Raw genomic sequence first — 6,833 nt, 5'->3', positions numbered from 1 at the left:
CACATGTATAGAAATAAACTCACAAAGCAAGTAGTGATTTATAACAGTTGATTCAAAGCAGAAGAACAAGCAGTAAACAATAACAACAGATTTCTAGTTTTCACCCGAAGTAGTGATGTGTAACTTTCAGTGGCTAAAGGCATAGGCACGAGGTGATAACGGGGTGTTGCATGAATGATATTAATCATATAATGTAATTCTAATAAAATAGCATTTCTCTAATTCAGTTGTGTGTAGGTGAGTGATCAAAATATAGTTATGCATACTAACCAAGATAATTTGCATACCATCTATTGCCCTGCCTGCCCATTTCAGCGGGGCCAAGTTGAAACTAAGCATTAACACTTCATGAACACACAATATACTCAAACTATCGCATATTCCCATTGTTTTCCCTAACTGTCACTTTAGGGTTCGCGAGGTTCAACACAATAATGTGCAATACACTTTGCGGATAGATAACAAACTCATATATACGATGGGACAATAGAAGTTCAATATTGAAATCATGTCACTCGGGCCCTAGCAACAAGCATTAAACATAAAAGGTGTACCAACACTCATACAAGAATATCCTCAAGACAAATACCTTAAATCTTGATACATATGGATGATTACATGATCAATCTCATCCAATCCCCTTCCACCTCACATGCCTACAGAGAACGACTCACACATGATGATGGAGAGTGAACACATGGTTGTTGGTGACGACGTTGGTGGCGATGATGGTGGAGAAGACCTAGAAATCCCCCTCTCCGACGTAGAGAGCAGGACCAATCTAACCACCGAAACCAAGATTGTGGATGTGGAGGCGCTTTGTTTTTTGAAAGAGTACGTGCTCCCGGGTACCTAGATTTTTTAGGTATATATGGGGGTACACCAAAGGAGAGGCCGAGATGACACTTCAGGGCCGAAAGAGCATGGGTGGCGCGTCACATGTGCTCTTTTGGACCCCGTGGCCCCTCTCGTGTGATTCCAAAGGCACATGCTCCTTGTTTTAGTGAAAAACCTGCGTGGTATTTTTTCTCGATTTTATTTCATGTGAAAATAGACAGAAAGAAGACTTTTGCTAAAAACAGCGTCAGATTCAATAGTTTTATCTAAGTATGGTGAGATTCTAGAGCAAATCACCGAGAAAAATACTTGGAAAAGTAGATGCATTTGAGATGTATCAGACATCGCACATTTCTTATATTGGTTTGAAATTTGTCTTAGATATCCTATTCTGTTTGATCTAATTCATGATAAATTGAGGTAAAACCCCGGTCTAAATAGCGACGTAATTTTTGGGATAAATGAATTGCGGTAAAAGTGAATTCAGTATAAAGTTATTATTTAAACATCAGGCTGCAATAGAACAATGTTATGCTTGAATATAAGGATTATAAAATCATTGAACTTGAATAACCACATCCAATTTTGTTGACTCCACTACTTCCTTTTTTTTTTGATTTACAACTACGTGAGAACTCTTTGGCCTATTTGCCTCTTGGTAATTCTGATCAGCTCGGGAAAAGTGGTCATATATTGTTGATTTTACGAACCTTTTATGATTATGAAAATGTGAAAGCTTCTCTTATAATCTAATATAAATGCATGTTCATGTAGAAGTGCATTCCATTGTTTTGTATACCCTGCCTCACTTATTTGGATGTTTTCCTCACTTGTGAGTGTTGGGAAGCTGATACATAAGATGTGACGTCTTTTCTTGCGTTGATATTTTGTTTCAATTAGAACATAGGTTTTCCTTGGTGATCCTTCATGTCATAAGATATCGGCCCCTAGATCTTTTAATAATTGACTATATGTTCGAAGCGAGTGTGAGACATATCTCAATCATTGATGAGGGTGAACACATTGCAATGGCAACATTTGACTTCTTTTTTTGTCTAAGGTAAATCCTCCATTTTCACAAGATTCTCACATGAATTACATATTAAACATGCTACTGCTTGGTTGCTATTATGGTATGTCCATCCAGTCGATTACATTGTTCGGTCTGAAAAATATTGTAACGCAATTAGATGAGTCTGAAAATATTAAGTGACATGCAAGCTCAATTCACCAATGAAAATACCTTTTTTACATACTTGTATTATGATAAATATGCTTAATTCTTGCAAGTGAATTTCCTTTTTTTAAACTGATTACTTTAATTTAAGTGAACACACCAAATTCTTAATTGCTCGAGTAGTCCCTGACGTTTCCAAATTAGTGGAGATGTATGACGCTGGTATTGTGACTACAGAAATGCTACTAGCACTTTCTAGATTACACTTCATGTTGACTGGCTTGCTAGAAGCAATGGGTGTTGCTTGACCAACCTCGACCAAGGGACCATGGCCAAATCTTCAAGGGAAGACTACGCCGCCTATTACGTGGAAGAGATGAATGCTCTGAAGAAGGAAGAAGAGGAAGAACTCCTCCAGATGCTTGAGCCAACGGAAGAGATCAAGTACAAAAAGAGGGACACAAAGTACACGAGATGATCACTCAAGTTATTTTGCAGGAAGGGAAGAATAGTAACGGTGAGCTTAACCGAGATGAGTCCTTTCTGGAGCGAGCGGTTCTTGAGGAAAAAAGATGCAAGCCTCCATTGAATCTCTCAATCAACCTATCAAGAAATGAGAGGCATATGCCCTGGATCTCCAAGGCACCTCGGTCTTGAGGCACTATCTCGATTTGATGGAAGAAAGAAATACAAAGGGGATGTAAAATAACCTTGACATGTGCCTTCAAGCCATTGATACTCGAGAGAACGTCAATTGAGGTATTAAAAGCCCAAGTCAACTATGTTGAGACACTCAATCGGCAGTATAAGCTCCAAGTCTGCATCCTCACCGCAATGAACAAGACCCTCTCGAAGCCAAATTCACCAAGCTGCTCCTTGATAGAAGACTTTGCCACGGTACCAAATAATCACAAGGGATTATTTGATCCCACCTAGTTTGATTCTAAGCTTGAGGAGATCGTTAAGACCTTGTAATCTATCTTACAGTTTCAATATATTTACTTCCCCGCATGCATATTTTTTTATTTCCAAGCTTTGCATGATAAGTTGCAACTTTAGCTCCCTCATAGAAGGAAAGAATTTTATCCTATGGATTTGCGAGATTATATTATATTTGAAATATTGCACTTGTGGTTACTTTTATTTGATGTATGAATTAGGATGAGATCTATTGTACTTTATGATGATTTAGGAGTCTTCCACATTTATAGTACCAATAGGAAATGTGAAGAACTTTGATAGTATGGTATAGATCATTGGTTTGATTTAAACAAAATTCAACTAAATAAAAAGAAATATTTTAAATTATCAGAACTGGGTACAAGTTAAGGTAGATACTCAAACAACTAAGCGCGAAATACTTCAAATTCTTTATGGGATTTGTCATAAAAGTTCTTAATCTATTTCGAGCCTTCTCATGGGATTGAATGTATGTCTAATTTTTCTCACATAGCAAAAGCAAATTTGTGGGAAGAATAAATAGACCTATACATGACCATGAGAAGACTTAAAATCATAGCTTCAAACTCTAAACCCATAAGGATGTATGAAGTCTCAAGTATGTTTGAGATTGCTTCGCAAAACTCGTTCAGTTGAACTAAAAATGCTCTGGATCATGTTACAAACTGATCTTCTGATAAACAATTGGTACTAAGGTGTGGAAGCCTGGCTGGTTTTTGGGCCTGAGCAGCGACTCAGTTAATCAAAGAAATTAATATTGATTGATAAAAAAGATCATGTTTACAGAGATGGTTAAATACGAGTTACCTAAACTACGATGGTCATATCTAATCGTTGTGCGGTCTACTATGGTCGAGGTTACTCGCAGTAGCGTGGCCTATTGGCCACCGGCGTGCCCTGACGTCCGTGCATGTGGGTGGTGAAGGCCTCTTGCCGACGAATGACGTCAAACGCGTCCTCTGCCGGTGGCGTGCCTTCCCCTCGCGCGAGCATCGTTCCGGCGAGGCTTTGGCCTCCGATGCCTCCATCGCTCTAGCCAGCGTCCTTGACGGCACTGGTAGTAGGCCATGTCCCTCGCCACCATGGCCTCCATGGCGGCCATGGACACGGTGACCTCCACTAGCTCCCAGTTCTCCCGGTCCACCCGCGGATGCTCCCGCCACCTCGCCACCACCACCCCCTCGTGTGTCGTGCAGTAGACCATCGCCAGGGCTAACATCTCGTACGGCCGCCTCATGGCGAGTGATACGTCTCCGACGTATCGATAATTTCTTATGTTCTATGCCATATTATTGATGATACCTACATGTTTTATGCACACTTTATGTCATATTCGTGCATTTTCTGGAACTAACCTATTAACAAGATGCAGAAGTGCCAGTTCCTGTTTTCTGCTGTTTTTGGTTTCAGAAATCCTAGTAACGAAATATTCTCGGAATTGGACGAAACGAAGACCCGGGGGCCTATTTCGCCACGAACCTTCCGAGAAGACCGAAGAGCATACGAAGTGGGGCCACGAGGTGGCGACACCACATGGCGGCGCGGCCAGGGGGGCCGCGCCGCCCTATGGTGTGGGCCCCTCGTCGGCCCCCGACTGCTGCCCTTCCGCCTACTTAAAGCCTCCGTCGCGAAACCCACGATGCGAAAAAACCACGATACGGAAAACCTTGCGAGACGCCGCCGCCACCGATCCCATCTCGGGGGATTGCGGAGATCTCCTCCGGCACCACTGCCGGAGAGGGATTCATCTCCCGGAGGACTCTACACCGCCATGGTCGCCTCCGGAGTGATGAGTGAGTAGTTCACCCCTGGACTATGGGTCCATAGCAGTAGCTAGATGGTTGTCTTCTCCTCATTGTGCTTCATTGTTGGATCTTGTGAGCTGCCTAACATGATCAAGATCATCTATCTGTAATACTCTATGTTGTGTTTGTCGGGATCCGATGGATAGAGAATACCATGTTATGTTAATTATCAAGTTATTTCATTTGTGTTGTTTATGATCTTGCATGCTCTCCGTTATTAGTAGAGGCTCTGGCCAAGTTGATGCTAGTAACTCCAAGAGGGAGTATTTATGCTCGATAGTGGGTTCATGTCTCCGTGAATGCGGGAGTGACGAGAAACCCCTAAGGTTATGGATGTCTTTGTTGCCACTAGGGATAAAACATTGATGCTATGTTCGAGGATGTAGTTATTGATTACATTACGCACCATACTTAATGCAATTGTCTGTTGCTTTGCACCTTAATACTGGAAGGGGTTCGGACGATAACCTGAAGGTGGACTTTTTAGGCATAGATGCAGTTGGATGGCGGTCTATGTACTTTGTCGTAATGCCCAATTAAATCTCACTTTACTTATCATGACATGTATGTGCATTGTTATGCCCTCTCTATTTGTCAATTGCCGATTGTAATTTGTTCACCCAACATGCTTTTATCTTATGGGAGAGACACCTCTAGTGAACTGTGGACCCCGGTCCATTCTTTTAATCTTGAAATACAAATCTGCTTTGCAATACTTGTTTTCTTGTTTTCTCTGCAAACAATCATCTTCCACACAATACGGTTAACCCTTTGTTACAGCAAGCCGGTGAGATTGACAACCTCCATTGTTTCGTTGGGGCAAAGTACTTTGGTTGTGTTGTGCGGGTTCCACGTTGGCGCCGGAATCTCCGGTGTTGCGCCGCACTACATCCCGCCGCCATCAACCTTCAACGTGCTTCTTGACTCCTACTGGTTTGATTAAACCTTGGTTTCTTACTGAGGGAAACTTGCCGCTGTGCGCATCACACCTTCCTCTTGGGGTTCCCAACGGACGTGTCAACCACACGCATCAGCGAGCGCTTGTTTGCGCGCTTGATCCTCCACCTCCAGGGCCTGACGATGATCGGCGTCCCGCAGGACGAGCTCGAACGACACAAGCAACACCCGCTGCTCGTTTGTCACGCCAATGGGTTCATCATCGCCGAAGTTGGCAAGGTCGTCGTTGATGGCGTGTAACTCACACGTTCGTTGGGAACCCCAAGAGGAAGGTATGATGCGCACAGCAGCAAGTTTTCCCTCAGAAAGAAACCAAGGTTTATCGAACCAGGGAGGAGCCAAGAAGCATGTTGAAGGTTGATGGCGGCGGGATGTAGTGCGGCGCAACACAGATTCCGGCGCCAACGTGGAACACTGCACAACACAACCAAAGTACTTTGCCCCAACGAAACAGCGAGGTTGTCAATCTCACCGGCTTCTGTAACAAAGGATTAGATGTATAGTGTGGATGATGTTTGTTTGCAAGAACGATAAAGAACAATAGCGAGCAGATTTGTATTTCAGATGTAAAGAATGGACCGGGGTCCACGGTTCACTAGAGGTGTCTCTCCCATAAGATAGCATGTTGGGTGAACAAATTATGGTCGGGCAATTGACAAATAGAGAGGGCATACCAATGCACATACATGACATGATGAATATTGTGAGATTTAATTGGGCATTACGACAAAGTACATAGACCGCTATCCAGCATGCATCTATGCCTAAAAAGTCCACCTTCACGTTATCATCCGAACCCCTTCCAGTATTAAGTTGCAAAACAACGGACAATTGCATTAAGTATGGTGCGTAATGTAATCAATAACTACATCCTCGGACATAGCATCAATGTTTTATCCCTAGTGGCAACGAGTACATCCATAACCTTAGAGGTTCTGTCACTCCCAGATTCACGGAGACATGAACCCACTATCGAGCATAAATACTCCCTCTTGGAGTTAAGAGCAAAAACTTGGCCAGAGCCTCTACTAATAACGGAGAGCATGCAAGATCATAAACAACACATAGGTAATAGATTGATAAACAACATAACATAG

This window comes from Lolium rigidum, chromosome 3 (genome assembly GCF_022539505.1).
Source record: "Lolium rigidum isolate FL_2022 chromosome 3, APGP_CSIRO_Lrig_0.1, whole genome shotgun sequence".
Lineage (NCBI taxonomy): Eukaryota > Viridiplantae > Streptophyta > Magnoliopsida > Poales > Poaceae > Lolium > Lolium rigidum.
Note: the sequence above shows the minus strand (reverse complement) of the source record.